The sequence below is a fragment of the Apostichopus japonicus genome, chromosome 7 (assembly GCF_037975245.1).
Source record: "Apostichopus japonicus isolate 1M-3 chromosome 7, ASM3797524v1, whole genome shotgun sequence".
Classification (NCBI taxonomy): Eukaryota; Metazoa; Echinodermata; class Holothuroidea; order Aspidochirotida; family Stichopodidae; genus Apostichopus; species Apostichopus japonicus.
The window spans coordinates 17,703,889-17,727,172 of NC_092567.1; the positions used below are offsets into that span (position 1 = coordinate 17,703,889).

The following is a 23,284-nucleotide window of genomic DNA, read 5'->3' on the forward strand; positions in this document are numbered from 1 at the left end:
TTCAGATATCTGGAATTCAATTGCAGATATCTGGAATTCAATTTCAGATATCTCGAATTAGAATTGCGGATATCTGGAATTCAATTTCAGATATCTCGAATTCAATTTCAGATCATATATCGAATTCAATTTCGGATATCTTGAATTCAATTTCAGATATCTCGAATTCAATTTCAGATATCTGAATTAGAATTTCAGATATCTGAATTAGAATTTTAGATATCTAAAATAAGAAACAATTTAAGATATCTAAGATTCCCGATTAATTGTTAAAATGGCTTTCCATACGTGACTATCTTTTTTTGATGGGTTATAGTAGGTTTTCGAAGATTATTTTTTACACATGTTGTTTATGGTTATGTAAACTCCCAAATTAATGGGAAATCGCCCCCCCCCCCAAAAAAAATTGTCTCCATAGTTGGTCTTAACTGGTAATTAACTGGTATGAACTGGTTTTGGTCACAATACCTGTTCAGCCCAGTTGTCGTTAACAGGTGATGTTAGTTCCTGTTGAAAACAGTTGAAATTTTAACAGGTATTAATAGGAATTTTCTCGTGAGAAACTGTTACAGCTTTACCAGATCATTCTGTCAAACAGACGCTTCTACGACGTGTGTGTATCAGATTCATGTAAGTGGGTATGCCAGCAGAAATACTATTTTTTGTAAATGTGTTAGTCAGAATAGACTGTAAGCCTATGTTAGTATGTTTCAGGCCCACTGCGTCTGTACGCGGTGTTGGTGTACGTGGTGTTGAAGTAAACGTACAAGGCCGTGTTGTATTCTTACAGCACTGTCCAGTATCTTGTCAGATATTACGTGTATTGCTTACTGGGCATGGGGTAATGCAACAGTCTTCACTTAACTTAACGCTCTCTGTGCCAAGAGGCACACGAGGCCAAGACGTCTTCCCTCCACTTTTTCCTGTTCGCTACTGCTGTCCTGGCATTGTTCCAACTATTCCAGCCTGCTCTCCTCCTCTCTTTCTCTACTGTCCTTCGCCATGTTGTTTTAGGCCTTTCTCTTGAACCTTCTGGGTCCATCCCAGAGTTATGTAATTGCTGTCTGCCCTGTCTTTCGCAGCACATGTCCTAGCCAGTTCCATTTTTCTCTTGATTTCATTACTTATCCTGTTCAATTTGGTCACTCATTCCATCTCTTTAATTACTGATGGTCTGTGGTTATCTTATTTTAAGTATTTTTTCAGGCATTTATACTGGAAGGTATCCAGTTTCTTTTCTTCTAATTGAGTTATCTCCCATGCATCCCATCCATATAGCATACTGATCATACAAGGATTTTGAATAGGGTGATTTTAGGTGATCTCCCAGTGTTTCCTTGTTGCCAAATTCTAGTCAGGCTCCAGAATGCTGCCGTAGCTTTCCCCGACCTGCATTTAATATCTTCTGTTGCACCTCAAATTTTAATAACTTTTGCACCAAGGTAGGTACATTCAGCAGCATCCTCAATCTCTACATCGTAGACCGCTAACTTCTGCTCATTATGTGTATTTAACCTCATCATCTTGCATTTAACAACATTTACCTTCAATCCAACCATTGCTGTCTCATTCACCACTCTATTAGTCTTCCTCTGAACATGATCAAATTTAGAAGATAGCAAGTCAACAAAATCTAAGTTTTCTAAATCATTGTTTAAATTCCACCTTATTCCATTTCTCTCTGCCCCAGTTACATTTTTCATTATCCAGTCGATAACCAAATGGATTAAAAACCCTGACATTACACAACCTTGTCGGACAACAGATGTGACGTTGAACCAGTCAGTTAGCTTGCCTTCATCTAACACTGCACAGATGAATGCATTGTACATTTCCTTTAAAATTACTTTTGTGGCATGCTGTAATTATTTATTATTGGCCATAGACTTGGTCTATGTACAGAGTCGAATGTCTTTTCAAAGTCCATAAAATAAAGGTATAGAGATGATATCCACTTACATGACTGTTCCATAAGATTCCTTAATTTCTGAACCCGGCCTGTTCTTGAGATGTTTATCTATGCCATCCCTTATTCGTCCAATCAGTATTCTGCCAAAAACTTTGCTAATGACAGGTAGTAGAGTAATTCCTCTCCAATTGTTGCAATCTTTCAAGTCTCCTTTCTTGGGATTTTGACTATGATACCTTTACTCCACACATCTGGTATACTTTCATCATTCCAAATTTGAAGAGACATGTCGACCTATCTACATATGTCTTAAGCATTTCTGCATGTATCAGATCCTGGTATTTTTCCATTTCTCAATGCCCTTAGTGAATTTCTGACGTCAAATAAAGTAATTTCTGATTTGTCCATGTCCAGATTTTCGTCAAATTACTATCTCATGTTCATCTGTAACTGGGTGCTGTGGCTCATCTCTATTTAAAACACAACAAAAGTGCTCCTTCCACCTTTCTTTACTAGGAAAGAAAGCTGGCACTAGCATTTTAATGATCCCTCCTTGCTCATTTTCAATGACTGCAAATTCATTCTTTAGACTATTTGTCAATTTCCTGGTAATCATGTAAAGTTCTTTCAATCTCCTATTTTCTGCTGCATGCTCAGCTTTGCCTGCTAGCCCATTTATCCATTCTTTTTGTCCTTCTTGCAATGCTTTTAACTTCCTTGTCTTGATCAAGATATTCTCTCTGGACTTTCCTTTAACTCTCTCAGACACAGTCAGTCCGTATAAAAACATTTTAAGCCTGTTTGTGTACAACATTTCATACGGGTACGTGTTCTATGTGTACAATGATATTGCTGTTTCTTCTACAGGAACGTTTGTGCAACAACAATACTTGTCAATGGGTTAACAGTATACATCTTTATTAGTACAACATTATGTCTGTTCATGTGCGAGAATCTGTTTTACAGCAACCTCTCTAGATGGTATGATAACAGTTCTCTACTGTGAGTTGAAAATAGCATTGCTGGACAGATACAGGGCAGGTGGTAATGCAACATTTAACCTCGATTCGCTAGTTCAATGTCGAAGACATACAAAACCAAGGCCTTCTTGGTACTCAGTATTAGAGAAGAGTGTTAAATTACGATCAGAGAAGTGTACTTTATTAGTGGCAGCATTAGTCACGCTCAGCTCTACAAGCACAAAAGGAAGCAATACTAGCTAGGTCAAGGTTCAGCGCATAAAATGAATAGAACAATATAGAGAGAATATGTTTAACAATTATGTTGTATGAAACCTGTTTGACAACCGTATAGCCACGCATAAATGAACATTGATTGTGAAATGCTTCAGTGTAACTGCTGCTGGTTGTCTTGTGGTGTTGTAAATTGTTTTTAACATACATGCAGTTCTAGCTTCAGCATACATCATGATGAATACATGCAGGAATAATTGAAAATGACCAACAAACATCATATAAGCTTTCGTTGAATATACATAAGCTACCGAACTTGATGAACAAAGCACTGACAATCTCCATGCGTTCGACGTCTATGCTTTTATTAAGGATTTCTCGTTGTGCTTTTAACCATTGAAGATCCCTTCAAAATTTGTCAAGATATAATTATTTCAGATGTGATGATTTTTGTCAGTTTTAAAACATATTGTTCCAGTATTAGCAAATGGGTAGTGGATAAATGAGGAAATCTTTAAATCACCAACAACGATCATTTATAAGCTTTTACTGGATATTAATAAACGTCAAACGTGATAAACAAAGCACTGCCAATCCCAATGTGTTCAAAGTCCATGGCTTTTATCAAGCAAGGATTTCCTCATTGTGCTTTTAATTACTGGAGATCCCTTCAAAATCTGACAAGATATGATTATCTCAGTTTTGACGAAAACGAAAACTTAACACAATATTGAATAACATGTACTACTAGCCTACTAAGCCCATATTTATTAAAGTACTTTTACACTTTGCTGTGACCTGCATGATGAAATATATTACAATTGCTATAACTGTCGCTTACGTCTATCTCGGTATACAGGTATATGTCTTGTATTAATTTAATATTTATTAAGGTACCTTTACACTTTGCTGTGACTTTACAAAACATTGTCCTATACTCGTTGTCATTCATGGATCTTAACCTAAAATCAGTATGGTGGATATAATAATGTAAAAACTGAAAAGGCAGTGTTGAATAACAGTGTTTATCGCTTAGCACCAACTAGTCTCCATCCTCCAAAGGCTTTCACATAGTTTTCCCAGCTTTGGGTTTTGCCCATTACAGCGCATCTTCCCTCGATTTGGTTTTACTCCAAACGACAATCTGTAAACTAGGAAAGTAATAACATGAAACAAAAGAGACTGAAGAATAGTAACTATAATTTAAATGAGGCCAGGAAGATAATCTTACACATGGATTTCAGTTTGTTACCTAAAATGACTTTTGATTTATTCAAAACTGACTTTTATCTACTCCATTGTGGTAACTTACCCATTTTAGATTCATGTACACACTCCCTGATGACAAACAAGGCGTCATACGATTATTTGGTGGTCCAAAATCGACGTTGGTAAAGCTTAAATACGATACAGATTTGTGTGACCATTTAATATTTTCCCCGTAATAAGGTATTTGATTTGGTTTACAAACATTTTCCCCATGCTTCTTGCTGTCTTCGGCAGTCTTATCTACACTAGTGACTTCTCCTCTACCATGATTACTGTAAAAGATTGGTTTCACCATGCATAGTCTCAAACCTTGCATGGATATGTTAACCAAATACAAATCTATGAAGCATGCACTGTCTAAATGACCTGAGATTGCCTTTATTTGTATTTTAGTAACAAAAACATGTTCATTTGTTCATTCTTCTTTTCACGTTCTGGAACCCAATAGAACATGCCTACAGTCGTAAGTGTCGCAATAAAGTTTTAAATGAACATTGTTTTTATTGAATTAAGTTATTATTTTTGTATGAATGTAGAGTTTTGAAAAATAGCATAAACTACATTTTAAGTATTGAAATATATATTTTGTGACTAAAGGCAAGGTTCTTCACAGATGATCCAAGTAGCAAGGGGAACATTGCTATATATGATGGGATGATATTTTGTACCTCTGAAAGAACTCTAGAGTGCTGCTGATCTCTACTAACTAAACCAACTAAACAAAATCAGTGAACCTTTAATATACTCTCACTTCCTATGACCTCTGCTGACACCAAATGACCTTTGGCATTAACCAAAAACAAAAGAACTCTAGTACTCACAATGGGGAATCCACATACCTACCTTGCGATCTTGTGTTTTACAAGGTTTTCAAGATTTGACCGGTGTTGACCTTAACTGACCCATGACCTGCTCCAAAACTGTGCTGAAGTCTACCATGCCTATATATGATCTATCTTGATGTTGGGTTATTGAGATATGGTTTTTTAGATTTTCATGTGTTTTGACCTCTGCTGACCGCAGATAATCTTTGACCTCCACCAAAAACGACAGGGTTCTTGTATCCAATATGAGGGTCACATGGCAACTATGAGACACGTACATTTTTCAAAGCGTTCTCCAAACAGCCGTGGGTGTGAGGATGAGGCTTTTGCGTTGTGAAGGGTATGAAAATTGTGACAGGAGAGGTACCAAGTATGAGGTTTATGCACTTACCACAAGTTCAGCTCACCTACCAAGTATATATTCTATAATTCCCTTGTTGAATTATCACGCATACAAGCTTACGCATATCACACATACCTACATACATGCTTACATACATTGTGACAACATAAATACATGTTCCTGTTTTCAGCAGTGATCATGCATGACAGCCAGTGTTGGATAGGCACGACTGCTCAAGATCAAAATTTGCTTTGAGCTAATTAATTGAGATAAATTGCCTTACGACCCCCCCCCCCCCCCCCAGCCCTCCTCACCAGCAACAAAAAATAGACAAAAAACAAAAATCTGAAACAGAAAACTATGGATAAGTTATGAACCCTTGCTAACTGGGCAAATACACACCAAGTTTCTAAGCATGCTCGACTTACAATATTTACAAGATCTCCAAACTTTGACTTAGCTACAAAAAACAATAGGCATCTGTTACTCATTGTGGTTAACTTATGAACCAAATATGGTAATGCATGGTTAAAACATCCCTTTTTGAGTTCTGCATTGGGTTTACATGGTTTCACAATTTGACCTCCCTTACTCAAATTCCATATCTGGTTTTATATCTGGCTATATCTGGATAGATAAAGTTTGATATGGCCATATAAAGCCAGATATATCTTGATATAATTGTAATCCAGATATCCATGTAAAGTTTGATATGGCCATATAAAGCCAGATATATCTTGATATAAATGTAATCCAGATATCCATGTCAAGTTTGATATGGCCATATAGAACCAGATATATTTTAAAATACTTGTAAGCCAGATATGCATATCAAGTTTGATATGGCCATATAAAGCCAGATATATCTTGATATAATTGTAAGCCAGATATGCATATAAAGTTTGATATGGCCATATAAAGCCAGATATATCTTGATATAATTTTAAGCCAGATATCCATATAAAGTTTGATATTGCCATATAAAGCCAGATATATCTTAAAATACTTGTAAGCCAGATATGCATATCAAGTTTGATATGGCCATATAAAGCCAGATATATTTTGATATAATGTAAGCCAGATATGCATATCAAGTTTGATATGGCCATATAAACCCAGATATATCTTGATATAATTGTAAGGCAGATATGCATATAAAGTTTGCTATGGCCATATAAAGCCAGATATATCTTGCTATAATTTTAAGCCAGATATCCATATCAAGTTTGATATGGCCATATAAAGCCAGATATATCTTGATATAATGTAAGCCAGATATGCATATCAAGTTTGATATGGCCATATAAAGCCAGATATATCTTGATATAATTGTAAGCCAGATATGCATATAACGTTTGATATTGCCATATAAAGCCAGATATATCTTGATATAATTGTAAGCCAGATATCCATGTAAAGTTTGATATGGCCATATAAAGCCAGATATAACTGGATATAGAGTCAATCCAGATAGGCATATCAAGTTTTATCTGGCCTAATAAAGATATAAAGCCAGATATAACTGGACATAGAGTCTATCCAGATATGCAGATAAAGTTTTATCTGGCCATATTAAGCCAGATATAAATGGATATACATGTAAGACTGTATGCTCTTACTTAGTGTATTTTCATAGAGATTTACATTGCCCTATATTGTTGAATTTTTGGTACTGCACATATTTCAATGGTAAAGCACTTACAGTGCACACTAAGTCAAAGGGGGTATAAATCGGCTTCTTGATCTATCTGGGTTGCTGGGTAACCACAGGGTCATTGATTGAAAAAGGATGACTCAGAGGGTAATTAAGTGTGAACATGGAGGTAAAAACAGACCTCCATGGTGTGAAAACCTTCTTTGGAACAAAGGACGTATGTGTATTGATACTCTGGGAGTGAGATAGGAAAAACAGTTTACACATGGTAGGGGTAAAGAACAGAAGGAAATTTAATAGAAAGGATTGGTACATTAAGGAAGGGTGATGGCGATTCGTAAAAAATAACCTATTGAGTTAGGACATTGGCAAAGGATTCTATAGTGAACTGAACAGTCAGAAGTAAGGAAGAAATTTTTGGGAACGGATGGAAACAACACATTTTGGGACTGAACTTCGATACTGAATGGAACATATATCGCCCTCCTGGAACTTATTTACTAAAGCAAATATAATAAATAAAGGAATAGTACAATGCAATTTAGTATCAACCTCTACAGGACCACAGAAGAATACAGAACTCAACCTTCAAGTATTATTTTTGAACAGCGGTCATTTTATGACCATAGCAGTCGGATTAGGTAACAGCAAGGAGCTTTTTGAGTGATATGTTTGAGGCCAAAACTGCAGATTCGTAAGTCCAAAATAAGTTGATCTTTACCTCCAATTAAGCCTAGCTTTTTTTTGGTCTAATTGTCTGGAGATGGGTTTTTTCAGACACAATTTGAAATGATTTTGAAATCTCTTTCTATTTGGAAGCATTGTGAGTCATATATAAAACTATGTGTCACAAAAAGTTATATACACAATTGGGTTTGGAATGTGCTGGGAATAAAGTAATCCCAACTTTATGACTTCGTCATTGTTTTGAAAATTGTGTCGATGAAAGGACTCGCAGACCTTGCAGAGACTGAAGACAGCCTAGAGACGGCAGAGTGAACATGGGCATTTTGTCATGAAGCAGGCTTTCAAGTACCAATTTATTCGTGGAGCATTTTATCATGCAAGGATATTTCATTCTCTTAATGTATTTTTGTTCTGACTGTCATATTGCCTCAATAATCGTTTGAACAGAAGACCCTTTTTTAATATTAGTTTTTTATTTGTAACAGCTTGGACATACTGTGGGTAAGGTGACACAAGAAAATGAAAAATACCTGCTGATGGATCAAACAGGAAATGTAATTAATGGTCAGATAATTAAGCAGTAAATAAAGAGTTGCTTTATCTGCGCCATATATTGCCCTTATTTGGTTTCAAATTATATTTCTTTACATCGCCAGATGAAGTTCTGGCACAGATGAAGCCATTTTTTTTTTAACTAGTTCAATCTGGATTTATCATAATATGAGACAGTAATGGATTTGCCAAGGGTAATATATATGGATGTGGCATATATGAGCCAGATATGGATTTCTAAGTAATAGGCCAGATATGGATTTGTCATATATGGGCCATATATAGATTTCTAATTAATGGGCCAGATATGGATTTGCCATATATGGGCCAGATATGGATTTGCCATATATAAGCCACATATGGATCTGCTATATATGGGCCAGATATGGATTTGCCATATATGGGCCAGATATGGATTTGCCATATATGGTCCAGATATGGATTTGCCATATATGGACCAAATCTGGTCCAGATAAAAAGTGACCCATATAAAGTTTTATCTGATGCAGATATGGCCTTTATCTTATATCAAGTTATATCTGCCCGATTCTTGATATGGCCAGATATAAATTCCATATATGGCACAGATATGGGCCAGATACAAATTGCCATATATATGGGCCCTATATGGATTTTGAGTAAGGGCTAGCTCTGCTGAAGATATGTCTCAAATATCCGTAGGCTTTTTTTCCTTCAATGCGGTAGGCTTACAACACTATAAACTATGATTGGTCCAAGCCTTCTTTCTTGAAATATCGTTTTATATCACAATTTGAAATCCGTTGACCTTGAATAATTATGCAACGACCTCCAACAAAGACAGTGTGCTTATTGTACTCAATGTGGTTAACCTACGTACCATATATTGTTCCAGGCTTCTCTTCTAGAGATACTGTTTACAAGCTAGGCGTTACACACATACATATGCACGCAAACTACTTCATCATGACTTTGATGCAACATACACAATACTCACACACGCTGACTATGACTGCAAAGGTTATGATTACATTGAAACCAACCAGAAAACCGGTAACCCTATCTGTTAACGATCACATTAGAATGAATTTTACATGTTGGGTGCTTAAGAGGCAAATCAAAACTGCCGGTTATAATTAAGTCTAGAAAGACCTACCAATGCAGCCACAAGACAGTTATTATTGCAATTATCTTTTACCTACCAATAAGACGAAACTGTCAAAATGCTGACTTCGCACTACGAGACTGACCCTTGCTCGTAGTCAGCCATAAAGAAAACAAGTGCTATTGTAGGGCCGGTGTAGAAGTACAAACTGTCGCAAATATACCATATTCAGTAAATACTGTCCTAGTCCCACTGAGACAATTTATACTGGATTTACCAGTGCATTTGGTCTCCCCGGACCTTTTGTACAAGGCCAGATGGTACGGATTGTCTCCCGGAAACTATGGTTAAACGAAAGGGGGGCATTATTTGACGGTTATTTATTTTGTTTTAAATTGTGTCCCCCTGAACACAATGTCCGCCCTAGCAGGTATGTTAGAGAAGCAACAATTTAATTAGTAATAGACTCTGGCAGTATCCGTATTTTCACATTTCGGCTTCCGTATATTTAGCAGTAAGTCGATCGATCGTCCCGTGCGACAACTAAAAATGGAAAAGTTAGCAGAAAACGTGAGACAAATTGCCGATATTCTAAGAAGTGAGAGCTATCCAAGTGGTTTCACAAAAATAAAACAAAGAAGGATCTTACGGAGAAAAGGTAAGTTTTTCAGACTGGCTGAAAATAGAACTCTTGCATACTGAAATTGAAGGAAAGTTTTGCTATCTAGGGCTACTCAACTCGCCCAAATCGGGGCAGCTCATATATACTAGTTGCATCAAAGTAAATGTCTGTAACTTACAGTATAGGATACACACTATGCCTATGATTGTTAAATGGCGAACGGCCATTCCACAGTTAAAATATAACCAGGCCTCTATAGACCTAGTGATTGGTGCACAAATCATGATATTCTTTTACCACGTTTGGTTAGTTGTAAAAACTCATTCGCAAAGATCAAGCAATTGCTTATGCAACATTATAATCAGTTCTATGCTTGAGCAAAGTTGTTAGTGTATGGAAAAAGTTATTAGGGCCTAGTTGTTTTCGTTTTGTTTCCCAATCCATTTTGTCATAACAAATTCTTGTGAAAAATATCATAAATGTCCACCTTTTATCGCTCTGCCTATCAAAGAAGTTAACAATCATAACCAAATCATATCACTAAAGCTTACAGAGATAGTCTGGCCTGCATGCATGCGACAATATAACATGCAACTAACGGACTATAGCCTAGCCTATTTCTAGAGGAAAGTGGCACTAATACTGTACGTAACATTTTCATGTCATTACTTTGGTTGGTAAGATATTGAAGGCCTGATAGTATATTTTTAGGTGTGCCATATTCACTATATGCCAAACCTCACTGCAGAAGAAAACTTCACAAACATCTGTACCCAAATAGTGGCCATGCAATACGTACAATAATGGAAATATTCCATTTCAAACACTGATATAGAGTTGTAATTCAATTTTAGTGGCACTTTAGCTAGAGTTACCAATCCTGCAGCCCATATAATTGTGTTTTTTTTGGGGGGGGCGGGGGCAAAAAACATGATATCTCCTTGATCATGAATTTTCTTACCTCTTTGAAGGTGCTCATCTTGGCATAGATAAACCAGGCAACAGAATATGTCGAGATTCTGTTGGAAAACTTTCAACGTTGTTGTAACAAGGCATGTTCAACAGGATGTCAAAGCGTCATTGTCCTGTAGACCTACGAACAAGTCTCCATAGCATTCCTGTAACTGGATTATGGAAGCATGCAGTGAAGGTTTACTTTAGTTAAAGTCACTCTGTCTGGACAAATTGAAAATTTACAAGTTTAAAGGTAGCCTGTATAGGCCCTAAATTTTGGTCACTTTAATTGTCAGAAATATTCAAAAAGTACTTTCCTGGGGGGTAATATCCCTTTAAATTGTACCAGACATTCTAAATGATGACACTAGCTGATTGAATGTCCCAGTGAGGTAAATTTCCAGGGTAGTAATAAACATACTTTAAGAATTTTGACCAAAGTGAAAATCTGGCATATTTAGGGCCAATACAGCATACCTTTAAGCCACACTTTGGCATAACTGCAGATCAACCATCAATATAGGCATATAATGGTAAGTTGCAAAAAGTGGACGTACCACTTTTCTGGTTTAGTGGTTTAAGCGATTGTACAGTATGGTTTAAGTTACATTTTCATGTATGCAAGGTAAAAATAAATGGCCTAAATCCACCAACACCCTGTTTCTATCAGATATCCCACTAATGTTTATCTAGATCTGTGTACAGAATGAAGCAATGGAATAGAACAACCGTCCAGGCAAAGCCTGCAACTTGTAAATGTTTTTGAAATGAGCACCTAAATGCTGTCTTCTTTCTTAACAGGTTGGTGTTGATCTTAATGGTACTCTGTCAGTGACAGCTGCCAGCGACTGTACATAATAACACTGTCTGACTTCTATTCAAAGTGGCCTGAGACGAAGGCAGTGCCTGACAAGACTGCAGCATCAACTTCTAATATCATGACTGATGTAGTGAGGTAAACATAACTAAAACATTTAATAATTTTCTTTAGTTAGTGCCAATAAGGAATGGCATCATATATGTTATCTGTACCATGCAAATAACTGATAGTGCATGGCAGATTGATCAACACTTCTGTGTTTGGGTATAACTATTTCCAGATGGGTATAAAGCATATTGAAAGGGCATGAAGGTAGGTAAGAACCGAGAAAGTGTACTGTAAATCTTTGCAGGTGTAGTTCCCATTAATAAGTTTATCTGTAAATGTTTCTTTACCTATATTTACTTGCAAAGATTTCCCTCTGGCATATAGCCAGACAATTGTCTTTATTTCTTCTACATCCCCAAAAAGAGATTTTTCCTGGAACTGTTTCACTGAAGCAGACACAGTTTATTTGTTCAAACAAATGATGAGTAAATAATTAAGACCACATTCCACAGCTAGACATCACCTATTGTGTGTTGTGTTTTCAAAACAGTGTTGGATAGTGTGTGAACTTATTACTACTTCGCTGTTTGGACAGGTACTTCGACAAGATAAGAGAGACAATGTATCAACTGAGTTTTGGTACCATTTCTCGGTTAGGCCCCTGAGGAAAATTGCTAATTGTGATTGTGTGTGTATTGGTGGGGGATATTTTCTGAATCCTGGGGGATGGCCGACCCCTTTTCTTTGGCAAAAGAAAGCAATTTTTAGGTCTCTTTGATTCAAATGATGTATAATAGTACATTTTACTATAATAATGGTTATAGCTAGCATTATTTTTTTTTTGCATTTGGGTCGTACAGAGGGTGTTTTGAACCCCCATGGATCCTGATTCAGGACAATTATTGTTTGACAGTCTCATCTCTGACCACTACTGGAGAGAGTATGTATGAAGTTAACAGAAGACCCCAGAAGACATGTCTAGACAATTTTCTTGGCAGTTAACTTGTTGCCGACAATAATCCTGTCTTTCACTCTAACATATCATGAGAGAAAATTTCGTCGGCTGCCAAACGTTATAGCAAAGACAGGCCATTGACTTTACACTGCAATTCGTTCGGTGGAAATCCATATATTTCTTGCATTTCAAATTGACGCGATGTGACGCTCGAAAATTCTTTATCACCTCATAACTTCATAAAATAACAAATTGGAAGGCGTGTTTCTTGGTTCTGGAAATTGTGTTCAAGATAACTTCTCATAGAAAAAACATATAACCGAACATAGTCTGCTTCCTGTTGTAACTTTTGCTGTTGTTGAGTTCTGTGTAAGTGTTAAGGGCAAACCCGTTGGATACATGACAATCAGCCATTTTATTTGTTATTCACAATAAAGATTAAAATTTTGGCGGTATCAAGTTGCACATTAAAGCATTATACAGGTAATCCTACTGTTTGTGGAAAGCAGTTCAAGGGGGAATTCTATAGGGAAACTTCTGCATGGTTTTATTGAGGTTTACCAAACTCCAAAAGGCTGTTCTTCCTGTGGATTATGAGAGTTTTCAAGTACAAATTGTTTGAAGAAGAGTGACAGTAGTATATCATTCTTATTTAGTCAAACATCCCTGCTCGAAGGATGCTCTAGAAAGCATCGATTATATTTAGTTGCCTCAAAGCTACAAAGGGAGAGTCATCATCCCAGTAAAATTTCCTCATGAATTATCCCATGTATACACACTTTGATCACTCTTTGCCCAGGCTGATATAGATTCAGAATATTATGTTAGTGACTATCCTCCAATTTCATGTTTTGATTTTTACTTAATCTAATTTCTTTGAACAAACTTATCTCTACAAGAATGACGTATTTTAAAGTGTGAGAAACATGATGAGACAAAAACTCTAGCATATTGCAACCTGCTCTGTCCTATTTGCTTTATTTTTCTTTCCCTTTTTTTGGGTTTGTTTTTGTTTCTTGTATGTTTGCAGCTCTTTTGAAGAGGATATCTTTCATATATATCTTTTCTAATTTGAACCACTTTTTGTCCATTAAGAAAAATTTCATAATTAGAAAAAACGATCATTTATCACTGGAATTGCCTGGATGCCATTTGTCTATACAATGATTATTTGCTTCACGCATGGCCATCACAACGGGGTTTAGGGGGGTGGGGCGGGGTACGGCCTTCTACCTTGTTGAGAGGGAGAAATCCTTGACTCGACGATTGAGTGAGAAAAATAAGGAAGTGTAAAAAAGTGGTAATGAAAGTCAAGAAACAGGTGTCAGGCCCGTACAGGGAAGGTTGGGGCAGTAATGACATTTCAAGGTCAGGGAAGTATCTTCCAGCTACCTTAGGGTTGTTATTAGCAAACAAAAATATTTTGGACTTTATCACAGATAGGTCACGGATTTAAGAGGACCCCTCTCCAGGACACAAATCGATAACTTACCATCCCAACCCCACCCTCCTTGCACTCACAACTCTGTATATGGGCCTGAGTGTTGTATACAACATTGCCGATTTCGTTTAGGATCTAACTTAAAAACACCCTAGATTCCCGTCCTATAATGAGCTTTACGCACGGATGAAATTTCATATTGGCTTGGCAACTTTCGTATATAGACCTATGAAGTACAATACCATAATTGCCAAATCTTACCCACTGTGTGATGGGGAAATGCGGCTATACAATGAAGTTTGACTTTTAAGTTCGTAATCTTTTACCCCTACAGTTATCATTTGTTGTTGTAGCTGTTGCTTTCCCGTACCAGCCCTCCTTTGGGAAGGGAGTTAGGTTGATGCGATCTCTCCCTCTGTAAAGAGGACTATGAACGCAAAATAGTGGCCGAATACAACATGCAACGTATACGGAGGATTAAATGGCAGCAATCACAACGAAACATGATTAACATATTTTACAGATGGAAGAGTTGTTACCTTTTCTTCTTTTTCCCCTTCTATTTTTTGTTTTGTAGCAACACACAACGCCTCATATATGTCATGAACATCTAACTATGTATGCATCTGTTTTAATGATTGATATAATCGCGAGTTACTGCTATAAGGAGGATCTAAAATACATAAATAATGAAATTCATTGCCTTTTGAATGTCGAATTGCCTACATTTTATGCAGGACAGAATATACTATGAAGTATTTGCGGACATTCTGTATCAGGACATTTCGTCCGGCCGGACTATATTTGCTGTGAGGTGGGGACACAATTTTCAGCAGATAATGTCCGACCGGACTAAACATGCTGGTACAAAGTGTCTTCGCGGACACCTTTTTACAGGGGGACACTCTGTACTGTCACACCTGAGTGAAATCATCGACATTTTCAGTTTTACCTTTCATGCTAAAACCCTCTTCAGCGGTAATATACAATATTGTTTCTGTGCTAACTGTGAAGGCCATCATAATCATCTATCTCTGTGCCAACTGCCATATGGATAAACACTCCAGAAAAGCCAAAATTCCTTTAGCTGCAAGTAAACAAAAGAGAAGTCGACATTAACAGAGATGAAAAGTAAACCATCACACCTGAAATATTGTTCATATGAGGAGCCTATATTCATCACTGAATTCTTTGAATGTACAATACAATCACATAAAACATGCCAACACATTGGGCTTGTGTCTCAACCATAACTGCTGAATTACAAAAAGTTTAATATGTTAAATGCTTTGAGTGTTTTGCAACAATAGTATCCATGCTCTCCAGCTCACCTCCACTTTTAAACTTGAAAGATGTATTACAAAGTATTAAAATAGGAGCTATCCATGCAGCATTTTGTTCTTCAATGTGGTTTTTTATTATATAGATATTACATTAAGCTACAGGCTTAGTTATTTCTAGGTAATAATGTATCATCTGCAGCTCAAAGCCTGGTACTTATTGTGTTAAAGCATCAGAAACTATGAAGAGAGATACCACTCTTGAACGCATCACATGGCCGTTCATTCAGTGTATGCCTTTTTACTGTGTGATAATAGCTCCTAATGCAATCGCTCAAAGGAGAAGCATAATATCTGCATGTGCTGAACGTACATAACCTTCATGCAAAATGCTGAGTGTCTTAACAATAGTTACAAGGCTCTATTTGGTGTGCCCACAGTACAACGCGCAGTCTGTAAACTCACAATGACAAATTTTGCAAACAATTAATGGATGTATAATTATTGTCTGAAATGTAAACAAGGTGGGCTATTCACATGGCTTTATACAATGCCAACGATATCCTTATATGGCTTACGTATGATTGCTAACCTGTTAAACCATCCGTAGATACAGCAGTACCGTGAACAGAGAATCCATCATAGCTGTGCGCCTCTTGGCGTTATCGCAAACATGTGTTGTTCTCAAAAGGGAAGCATGTAATTATATTCAATGCTGAGGTTAAATTATGTAACTACTTAACACGAATAGAATTGCTCATCACTGACCACTAAATAGCCCATCCCTAAAAAAATAATGGAAATGGCCAATACATTTTAACCAGCGACACATAGGATTTGTCACAAAGTGGTTAGTTTAGGCTAAATTCATTATGAAACAGGGCAATTGAAGAATTAGTCTACGACTAACCGATTTTTAGCAATTTGAAAGAATCTAGGAATAATTAGTACTATACAACTTAATATAAGTTAGAATTTCTTAGCTTTCCCTTACAAATGCTTGGCTCTTGCATTTAAGTTTGCTGTCCAAAATGCATAAATAAGGTTAGACAAGTAGCCTTTAACACTAGTACTACTACTAATAGCCTATAGGCCTACTAGTACTACTCTGTCGAATTCACATGACATTGACGAGAAGGCCTAGCATAAACTTAAACCAAGGGGATCGACGGTTAGAAATAACATTTAACCAGTCTTTACAGAAGTTAGGCGTAGCCCTTACTTTAGACTTAACACTACAGAGGGCTAATACTAGTAACTGAGACAGTCAGATATAGCTTAGCCTAACATACAGTGCTAATATGTTAGGCCTAGGGGAAGTTACCGCGATATAGATCTGGGAATACAACTGACGGCCTTCGATCAATGTTTAAAAGTCTATTGCCCTTAATTGAGGATAAGCCTATAACTCTGGAAATCTACTAAATGTGAGACCTTCTTATACCATCTCTGAATATTCGAGAAGTTGTCATACGTTTGACAAACCTTTCTCACCTGCATGTCATCCGTCACTCACCCCATCAGCTTAACGTCATCGGATGTTGTGTACAATGTATCGTACATTTCCGCGCCGCCAGTTAGTATTAGATATACCGATATACTATTAGATATATTAGTATATTAGATATAGTATTAGATATAGCGCGCTATATACACTGGACTACAAATGATATTTTTTAGATCAGTGACCGGTTCACCGCCAGCTGCTGCACAAAGCTACCGTTTGCAGGAGCGCCTCTTAAAAAAAAATTCTCAGCTAAAACATATTTATATCATTTCTTAAAATATTTGAGCCAGGTCTCACTAAATTTTCCATTACATATTTCTTTCCCAAAATTATTCACATGGCTCAAAGTGCCGTTTATGTTTCTAAAACTTGACGGAAGTATATTGTGAACACATTGGGCCGATCCATGTTCACCCCCCCCCCCCTTCCCATTCCCCTTCAAAGGTTTCTCCGCGGTCCCTGTACAAAACGTTCAAAACATATAACGTGTTTTTGAACAGAAATTCAATTATATCATGGTCTGTATATAAACAGCAACTCCTTTTTAAGGAACAAAAAATAATTGAAAACTTACAACTGTTTCTGGCACTGAATGTTTACCTTACATTTTTTTTTATACAGAAGACGTATGATTTTGAACAGTAACAAAAAATCAATAACAATTCAATAAACATACATGTGTTGTTATTGTACAACCATTCTGTTCTGATGGAACATAAAGTTATCGTAAGTTAACAACAATTTTTAACACTGTATAATATGTTTCTACAGCACTGTCACTGAAAAATAATAACGAAATGTATACTGAATTTCTTGGTATTTTATATATTTATAAAATGCAGCCGGATGTACCAGATGATGACTAAAATAAGGAAAAAATACTAATTTAGTCTACAAAAGTCACTCAGAGACCAAAAGAATACTACAAAAAAAGAACGAATGACAAGGCAATGCCATCAGAGAACTAAATAGACTAATAAGACTTAGGCGATATTTAAAGAAATGGACTGCTGCTTTCATACAGAGACAAGCATTTGTAAAGCAACGACAATAGATTTCAGAGCTTTTAAATCTGGAGGATTTGTGTGACTAGTACAATAGTTGTTACGCAAAGGCTGCTCACATATATAACAACTTGAAATGAGGTCATATCGAAATATTGAAGTGTTTTTTTAAGATGGATTGCTTGGCGTCAACAAACCGTTCAGTTTATGCCAATTTGGATCAAATGCGTGTAACCGCGTGATTTCCAAGCGTTTTGAAATGCGAAGAATGATTGGAATACATAGATCATATCATTTCCACTGTTGTCGGTCTATAGTACTGTATGCATGTATTAGGGGAACACGCGAACGCCACTCGATTGGTTTTTCAGCTTTTCTTTAATTGTTCCGCGGTATATACATTTTGGAGATTTCCTGCAAACAAAATGTCACTAAATAACTTTTAAATAGTGTTGTCATCTCATTTTGTGGGTTCCTGTCGTTTTTTTTTTATTATGCTGGAGAAGCATATTGCTTGTTAAGAAATGGTAAAATGTTGTCTTATATATTACACAAGAATGGGTTGTCAGTGTTTGAACGTATACATATCAACAATATGAAATAATATGTTACGGTGGGTTTCACGTTATTTTGTATACTAGGTCTTGTTCACATGACGATGTCTCGTATTTTGAGTATAAGAACCAATGTTCTTGACCCCACATGCAAACCGTGAAAACTGAACAATGTCGTATTGATACATAAGGATTATAATAGCATCATCCTATATACAGGCATCTTTGTATGTACTAACATAATATGTTACACTACATATTATGTAATCAATTTTGCGGTAAGAGACTCACGCTACATCATACCCTTGTTTTGAACTCACACGTATAGTAAACATTTCTCCAAGACTGTTTAAGAACACAATATACGTTGGTACCTTTCAAATGTTATGTAGGTCTATTTGTTTTGTAATATGGTCAAATATTGATTCACTGTAGGTTGGTATTTTGAAGAAACAATAGCACCGTCCTCTGCTGACGATCCTCCTTTATACGCCAGTAATTAACTTACATCAATGACATAATTGTCCTCTACTTAATATTAATCTACGACTCATTATGCTGGGTGGATAAGATATGCATGAAAACGATATTGTGAGGGACTTTACTTTTTACACAAAATTAGATCTCGAATTATAGAGAATGTTCATCGCAACAGACCAAACCCTTTTTTATACCAAGCTTTAAACTTCAGACTGTTGTTGACTAGTATGACAACGACGTGGGCAAGATGGTATAACGAATTAATATGTTCGCATTGTCAACTTCAGCATTTGTGACAAATGTCACCACTTCATACCATCTCTTTCCAGTGCAGTTACCTTAAATGGGTAATACGTGCAACGTTTAAAAAACAGCCCTATCAACAGAACCTATGAACAGAAGGAACACGGTATGCGAAACGACATATATTAGGAAGAAATCTTAATGCAGCACGATACTTGTTTGTGGTTACACAATGTGTATTCAAACGTGTGACGGCACACAAACGGGTCTAGACTTGCCAAACTATAGCTGACAAAGCCCTACTGAGCGTATTTCGAAATACGCTTTGTAGTGTTAAAACCGGTCGATAGAGCGGTTGAGTGATCTCCCATCTTACAAATTAACACAAATGTAATCGGTGTTTCCTTGGTATTATTTTAATTACCTTATCGTATAGAAAATAAATTTTATTTCACTAGACACACCGTTGTTTCACAACTGTTTGTTTCTGGGATAGAACAGACTGCATACTTACACTTTCCTTGTGAGACTACTTTCTCTTGTTGTATATAGCGGTCACAGTAACACCAACGTACGCCTTAATACGTCAGGTTCAAAAGACTCTAAAGTGACATGCTGTAATTGTTTGGACCGTGCAGACACAAATAAAAAATATTCTCTACTTTCGAGGGTTCCATTTACGTGTTATTTAGCTAATGTCTTATTGATTTTATGCTTTTGGCCTTGTTTGAGTGTTTGGAATTATTCAAATTTGTTTGTTATATCGCAGCAAGTATATCTGAATATATAAATCAATAAATTAATTCACTTACGTCTTGCTGTGTTCTCTGTTTTTTTTACAGATTTATCATTTGTTTGGCAACGTTTCTGCTGACAAGTCCAAGTTTTACTTTATGTACTGCTAAAATGATTTGTTTTCGCCCTTATACTGTGTTTACACTCGAGTCAACAGTAAATTATTTCAGGTTGTCATATCGCATAGTTACCTTTATCACGCACCTTATTATTTTCTTTGTCTTGTTTAGTAACAACTAGTTCTGATTGACGAGATATCTAAACCATGTTAAATGTATAGAGTTCATGCTTATACCCTGTTGTAACACAATGTATAACACTTGTCTAGAGATTACCCTTTCTTAGTCAATGATATTTTTCTTTGTGAGCAGGAGCTCAACCTTTCATATGATGATAATGATATTTCACCCATTAATCTTAATTCAGCTTTATATTCAGACGTAAGTGATTTAAAGGAGCGTTAAACGTGGCGGGGGAGTTGGAATTTATATCAATAAATTAGAACTTTTTGTAATTAGAATTGATCTTTTATTAAACCCTCTTTTATTTCAGTCCATGTTTGTTGAAGTTAAACTCAACAATAGAACTTTTATCTTGGGAGTTATTTATAAACCCCCCGATGTCCCAATAACTGCATTAAATGATGCATTATCTGGTAGTTTGCAAAACATACAAAATGGAAAGAAAACTTGCTATATTACAGGTGATTTTAATATTGATCTTTTGAAGCATGACCATTTGCCTCATATTTCACATTTTCTTGATTTAATGAATTCTCATCATATTATTTACCATTCATATAAAAAACAACAAGGAATACATCCACATCTTCATCACTCATTGAAAATATTCATTGTAATGTTTCTATTGTTCATTAAAATATCTGGCATCTATTAACTGATATTAGCGACCACTTACCATCTTTGGTTATAGGGATTTTGGTACTTATATCTATCAACACAAATAAGCTTGTTAACCACAAGTGGGATACTAGTGCGAAAGCGCTACACAATGTCATAATTGAACTTCTTCTTTTGATTGGGGACCTCTATTTAATGAGACTGATGCAGATGTGGCATATAATTTTTTTGTTGATAGTGTTCACCAAATTATATCTAAGCATTGTATTATTAAAGAACTTGAGGTTAATTCTCATAGGCGCTCCAGTCCCCATGGATTACACTTGGTATTTTAAGATATATTTCCAAAAAGAACAAGCTTTATAAGAATATCATTCTCGCCCCCTCTTCCATTAATAAGTACAAGTACACTCAGTATTAAAAAATAAGCTAACCAATATTATCAGATTGGCTAAAAAGATGCATTATGAGAAATGTTTTAATGACAATAAAACAACCTAAAGGAAACTTTGGATATCATTTATAAAAGTCTTGGTCGTACTTCACCCAAACTCGTCTTGATAAAATTAAAGAGAATAACAATTATATATATCACCGATAAACATGTAATGGCTGACACATCCAACAACTATTTTGTTAATATATTGCAAGTACAACCCACTATGTAATTCAAATTTTCGTGACTTTCTTCCTGAGGCAAACCCAAATATCTCTATTTCTATTACCAACTAATAACACAAAAATTATTGACTTAATTATGAATATGAAAAAAATGTGCGTGTGGTATTGCTAATATTTCTGTTAATGTTCTCCGAGATAATCGTTTCGCTTTAGCAGCTTCTCTTACATTTATCTTAAATTTATTAATTTCAACTGGTGTTGTACCACTTCGTTCCAAGGAAGGTAAGTAAATACGATACTTAAGGTGGTGATAGTTCAAGTGTTTCTTTCTATAGACCCATCTCATTACTTTCATCTTTATCAAATATTCCAAAACGCATTATTTACAATCGTGCCATTCCTTTCTAAAATATGACACATAGCAACAGACAGTTTGGTTTTTGTAAAGGCCGCTCTACTGCTATGGGAGCTTTAGATGTCACACACTATATCATCAGTGGTATATCATATCCTTTTTTCCCCTTTTATTTACATTTACTTTGTACTGAATTATGTTACGGTAGATTTATTGTAAAAGCTTCGGCTTCAAAGCCCTTCCACCAAATGACTTATCAATTGTTGTCTTTTCATTGTAAAGTATGCATACAATTGTTGTCATAGTTACATGCCTGAACGAGACAACCAATTGATTCTAAGTCTGTTCTGTCTGTTTATAAGGGTACAATGAGTAGTTTCATATTCTAAGAGTGCAGAAATTGATTGTGTATGTCTGTATATGTGTTGACAACAAGTGTGTATCGTGTAGTGTTGTAGTACTGCTGTAGCAAACAGACCAACGTTGTATCAATGTTTCAATATTATTCCTTGAGAAAAAAGTACACCAAACACAAGGGCGGCGGAAGCACTTTTAATCTGGGGGGGGGGGGGACCGGCATCAAAGGGCACTTTGCAGAAATTCGATTGGACTGATGCAGCCTTATATTTACTACCCTTTATAACTCTTATTGTATTATCTTATTTGCGTATACACATCACTCCATCAACGCCCCCCCCCCCCCTCAAGGAAAATATGCATACTAGCACTGCAATATCCAATGTGCAAATTGGGAAACAAGGAACAAGTTTTCTTTTGAGACAAAATGAGGTGAAATCATGCTAGTTGCTAATGTAGGAATCTTCCGAATTAGGGTTTATTTCTTGTCAATATCTTAACCAATTTTTTCCATTCGAAATAGCTTTGAGTTTGACCCACAGAAATTCATTAAAAGTCAGGGGCGTAGCCAGGATTTGCAAAGTTGTATGCACGACTATCTGAGCGGAGCGCCACCATCGGTTGGCGCGGAGCGTACAATAAAATTTTTGGTTTTACAAACCCCTCAGATGGCTGGAAACGGCCCTTCCCGAGTGTTCATTCTGGTTCCCTGGCCTCTTGCTAACTTGAGACACCTCAATTTTTATGTAGAAAAAGGGCACATTTTTAACCTGAGGAAAAGTGGAGGGGCACGTGCCCCCTGTGCCCCCCCCGGTTCCGCCTCCCTTGACCAAACAACAAAAGACGTTTCCCATTATTTTGGACCAGACCATT

General features: G+C 36.3%; 1 long non-coding RNA gene across 1 annotated transcript; it reads left to right on the forward strand.

The window, feature by feature from the left end:
* The first annotated feature begins 481 nt into the window (after positions 1–481).
* LOC139969557 (uncharacterized) lies at positions 482–13,044 on the forward strand. The gene is made up of 3 exons (XR_011793764.1): positions 482–630; positions 11,893–12,046; positions 12,820–13,044. It is a non-coding gene; the product is annotated as an uncharacterized lncRNA (long non-coding RNA).
* Positions 13,045–23,284: the final 10,240 nt, after the last annotated feature.